Here is a 6,000-nt window from a genome sequence, read left to right as displayed (position 1 = left end):
CATTATTGGGGTACATCATTTCAAATTAAAAAAAAACATAATATGTTGATGAATAAGACTTCAGACAGTTGCAGATACATTTTTTCACTATAGATAAACTAGTTGATCAGAAAACTAGAATTTAAAACTCAATTATTACGTTTATATTTACATTTTTTATTATTGGCGTAAATCATTTTAAATAAAAAAAAACATAAGTTGTTGTTGAATAGGACTTCATACAATTGCAAATACATTGAGCACCTATTGATAGATTAGTTAAACCCTAAACTAGAATTTAGAAATCAATGATTACGTTAATATTAACATTTTTCATTATTGGGGTACATCATTTCAAATTAAAAAAAAAACATAATATGTTTATGAATAAGACTTCAGACTGTCGCAGATACATGTTTCAACTATAGATAAACTAGTTGATCTGAAAACTAGAATTTAGAACTCAATAATTACGTTTATATTTACATTTTTTATTATTGGTGTAAATCATTTCAAATAAAAAAAAAACATAAGTTGTTGTTGAATAGGACTTCATACAATTGCAAATACATTGAGTGCCTATAGATAGATTAGTTGAACCCAAAACTAGAATTTAGAAATCAATAATTACGTTATTATTAACGTTATTCATTGTTGGGGTACATCATTTCAAATTAATAAAAAAAATATAATTTGTTGACGAATAAGACTTCAGACAGTTGCAGATACATTTTTCAACTATAGATAAACTAGTTGATCTGAAAACTAGAATTTAGAACTCAATAATTACGTTTATATTTACATTTTTATTATTGTGGTAAATCATTTCAAATAAAAGAAAACATAAGTTGTTGTTGCATAAGACTTCAGACTGTTGCAGATACATTTTTCAACTATACATAAACTAGATGTTCTGAAAACTAGAATTTAGAACTCAATAATTACGTTTCTATTTACATTTTTTATTATTGGGGTACATCATTTCAAATAAAAAAAAATATAATTTGTTGACGAATAAGACTTCATACAATTGCAAATACATTGAGCACCTAGAGATAGATTAGTTGTACGCAAAACTAGAATTTAGAAGTCAATAAATACGTTGATATTAACATTTTCATTATTGGGGTACATCATTTCAAATAAAAAAAAACATAAGTTGTTGTTGAATAGGACTTCATACAATTGCAAATACATTGAGCACCTATTGATAGATTAGTTGAACCCTAAACTAGAATTTAGAAATCAATGATTACGTTAATATTAACATTTTTCATTATTGGGGTACATCATTTCAAATTAAAAAAAAAACATAATATGTTGATGAATAAGACTTCAGACTGTCGCAGATACATGTTTCAACTATAGATAAACTAGTTGATCTGAAAACTAGAATTTAGAACTCAATAATTACGTTTATATTTACATTTTTTATTATTGGTGTAAATCATTTCAAATAAAAAAAAAACATAAGTTGTTGTTGAATAGGACTTCATACAATTGCAAATACATTGAGTGCCTATAGATAGATTAGTTGAACCCAAAACTAGAATTTAGAAATCAATAATTACGTTATTATTAACGTTATTCATTGTTGGGGTACATCATTTCAAATTAATAAAAAAAATATAATTTGTTGACGAATAAGACTTCAGACAGTTGCAGATACATTTTTCAACTATAGATAAACTAGTTGATCTGAAAACTAGAATTTAGAACTCAATAATTACGTTTATATTTACATTTTTATTATTGTGGTAAATCATTTCAAATAAAAGAAAACATAAGTTGTTGTTGCATAAGACTTCAGACTGTTGCAGATACATTTTTCAACTATACATAAACTAGATGTTCTGAAAACTAGAATTTAAAACTCAATTATTAAGCTTATATTAAAATTTTTCATTATTGGGGTGAGTCATTTCAAATAAAAAAAAAACATAAGTTGTTGTTAAATAAGACTTCACACAATTGCAAATACATTGAGCGCCTTTAGATAGATTAGTTGAACCCAAAACTAGAATTTAGAAATAAATAATTACGTTTATATTTACATTTTTTATTATTGTGGTAAATCATTTCAAATAAAAAAAAAACATAAGTTGTTGTTGAATAAGACTTCAGACAAATGCAAATACATTTATCCACTATACATAAACTAGATGATCAGCGAACTAGACTTTAAAACTCAATTATTAAGCTTATATTAACATTTTTCATTATTGGGGTACATCATTTCAAATTAAAAAAAAACATAATATGTTGATGAATAAGACTTCAGACAGTTGCAGATACATTTTTCCACTATAGATAAACTAGTTGATCAGAAAACTAGAATTTAAAACTCAATTATTACGTTTATATTTACATTTTTTATTATTGGCGTAAATCATTTTAAATAAAAAAAAACATAAGTTGTTGTTGAATAGGACTTCATACAATTGCAAATACATTGAGCACCTATTGATAGATTAGTTAAACCCTAAACTAGAATTTAGAAATCAATGATTACGTTAATATTAACATTTTTCATTATTGGGGTACATCATTTCAAATTAAAAAAAAAACATAATATGTTGATGAATAAGACTTCAGACTGTCGCAGATACATGTTTCAACTATAGATAAACTAGTTGATCTGAAAACTAGAATTTAGAACTCAATAATTACGTTTATATTTACATTTTTTATTATTGGTGTAAATCATTTCAAATAAAAAAAAAACATAAGTTGTTGTTGAATAGGACTTCATACAATTGCAAATACATTGAGTGCCTATAGATAGATTAGTTGAACCCAAAACTAGAATTTAGAAATCAATAATTACGTTATTATTAACGTTATTCATTGTTGGGGTACATCATTTCAAATTAATAAAAAAAATATAATTTGTTGACGAATAAGACTTCAGACAGTTGCAGATACATTTTTCAACTATAGATAAACTAGTTGATCTGAAAACTAGAATTTAGAACTCAATAATTACGTTTATATTTACATTTTTATTATTGTGGTAAATCATTTCAAATAAAAGAAAACATAAGTTGTTGTTGCATAAGACTTCAGACTGTTGCAGATACATTTTTCAACTATACATAAACTAGATGTTCTGAAAACTAGAATTTAGAACTCAATAATTACGTTTCTATTTACATTTTTTATTATTGGGGTACATCATTTCAAATAAAAAAAAATATAATTTGTTGACGAATAAGACTTCATACAATTGCAAATACATTGAGCACCTAGAGATAGATTAGTTGTACGCAAAACTAGAATTTAGAAGTCAATAAATACGTTGATATTAACATTTTCATTATTGGGGTACATCATTTCAAATAAAAAAAAACATAAGTTGTTGTTGAATAGGACTTCATACAATTGCAAATACATTGAGCACCTATTGATAGATTAGTTGAACCCTAAACTAGAATTTAGAAATCAATGATTACGTTAATATTAACATTTTTCATTATTGGGGTACATCATTTCAAATTAAAAAAAAAACATAATATGTTGATGAATAAGACTTCAGACTGTCGCAGATACATGTTTCAACTATAGATAAACTAGTTGATCTGAAAACTATAATTTAGAACTCAATAATTACGTTTATATTTACATTTTTTATTATTGGTGTAAATCATTTCAAATTAAATAAAAACATAAGTTGTTGTTGAATAGGACTTCACACAATTGCAAATACATTGAGCGCCTATAGATAGATTAGTTGAACCCAAAACTAGAATTTAGAAATCAATAATTACTTTATTATTAACGTTATTCATTGTTGGGGTACATCATTTCAAATTAAAAAAAAATATAATTTGTTGACGAATAAGACTTCAGACAGTTGCAGATACATTTTTCAACTATAGATAAACTAGATGATCTGAAAACTAGAATTTAAAACTCAATTATTAAGCTTATATTAAAATTTTTCATTATTGGGGTGAGTCATTTCAAATAAAAAAAAAACATAAGTTGTTGTTGAATAAGACTTCAGACAAATGCAAATACATTTATCCACTATACATAAACTAGATGATCAGCGAACTAGACTTTAAAACTCAATTATTAAGCTTATATTAACATTTTTCATTATTGGGGTACATCATTTCAAATTAAAAATAAACATAATATGTTGATGAATAAGACTTCAGACAGTTGCAGATACATTTTTCATTGTTGGGGTACATCATTTCAAATTTAAAAAAAAAAAAAATAAGTTGATGAATAAGATTTCAGACAATTCCAAATACATTTAACCACTATACATAAACTAGATGATCAGCGAACTAGACTTTAAAACTCATTTATTAAGCTTATATTAACATTTTTCATTATTGGGGTACATCATTTCAAATTTAAAAAAAACATAATATGTTGATGAATAAGACTTCAGACAGTTGCAGATACATTTTTCAACTATAGATAAGCTAGTTGATCAGAAAACTAGAATTTAAAACTCAATTATTACGTTTATATTTACATTTTTTATTATTGGCGTAAATCATTTCAAATAAAAAAAAACATAAGTTGTTGTTGAATAGGACTTCATACAATTGCAAATACATTGAGCACCTATTGATAGATTAGTTGAACCCTAAACTAGAATTTAGAAATCAATGATTACGTTTATATTAACATTTTTCATTATTGGGGTACATCATTTCAAATTAAAAAAAAAACATAATATATTGATGAATAAGACTTCAGACTGTCGCAGATACATGTTTCAACTATAGATAAACTAGTTGATCTGAAAACTAGAATTTAGAACTCAATAATTACGTTTATATTTACATTTTTTATAACTGGTGTAAATCATTTCATATAAAAAAAAACATAAGTTGTTGTTGAATAGGACTTCACACAATTGCAAATACATTGAGCGCCTATAGATAGATTAGTTGAACCCAAAACTAGAATTTAGAAATCAATAATTACGTTATTATTAACGTTATTCATTGTTGGGGTACATAATTTTAAATTAAAAAAAAATATAATTCGTTGTCGAATAAGACTTCAGACTGTTGCAGATACATTTTTCAACTATACATAAACTAGATGATCTGAAAACTAGAATTTAAAACTCAATTATTAAGCTTATATTAAAATTTTTCATTATTGGGGTGAGTCATATCAAATAAAAAAAAATATAATTTGTTGACGAATAAGACTTCATACAATTGCAAATACATTGAGCACCTATAGATAGATTAGTTGTACGCAAAACTAGAATTTAGAAGTCTATAAATACGTTGATATTAACATTTTCATTATTGGGGTACATCATTTCAAATTGAAAAAAAACATAATATGTTGATGAATAAGACTTCAGACAGTTGAAGTTACATTTTTCAACTATAGATAAACTAGTTGATCAGAAAACTAGAATTTAGAACTCAATAATTACGTTTATATTTACATTTTTATTATTGTGGTAAATCATTTCAAATAAAAAAAAACATAAGTTGTTGTTGCATAAGACTTCAGACTGTTGCAGATACATTTTTCAACTATACATAAACTAGATGATCAGAAACTAGAATTTAAAACTCAATTATTAAGCTTATATTAAAATTTTTCATTATTGGGGTGAGTCATTTCAAATAAAAAAAAATATAATTTGTTGACGAATAAGACTTCATACAATTGCAAATACATTGAGCACCTATAGATAGATTAGTTGTACGCAAAACTAGAATTTAGAAGTCAATAAATACGTTGATATTAACATTTTCATTATTGGGGTACATCATTTCAAATTAAAAAAAAACATAATATGTTGATGAATAAGACTTCAGACAGTTGCAGATACATTTTTCAACTATAGATAAACTAGTTGATCTGAAAACTAGACTTTAAAACTCAATAATTACGTTTATATTTACATTTTTTATTATTGGGGTAAATCATTTCAAATAAAAAAAAAAACATAAGTTGTTGTTGAATAGGACTTCACACAATTGCAAATACATTAATCCACTATACATAAACTAGATGATCAGAAAACTA

Source organism: Metopolophium dirhodum, chromosome 1, assembly GCF_019925205.1.
Source record: "Metopolophium dirhodum isolate CAU chromosome 1, ASM1992520v1, whole genome shotgun sequence".
Lineage (NCBI taxonomy): Eukaryota > Metazoa > Arthropoda > Insecta > Hemiptera > Aphididae > Metopolophium > Metopolophium dirhodum.
This window is presented reverse-complemented; position numbering follows the sequence as displayed.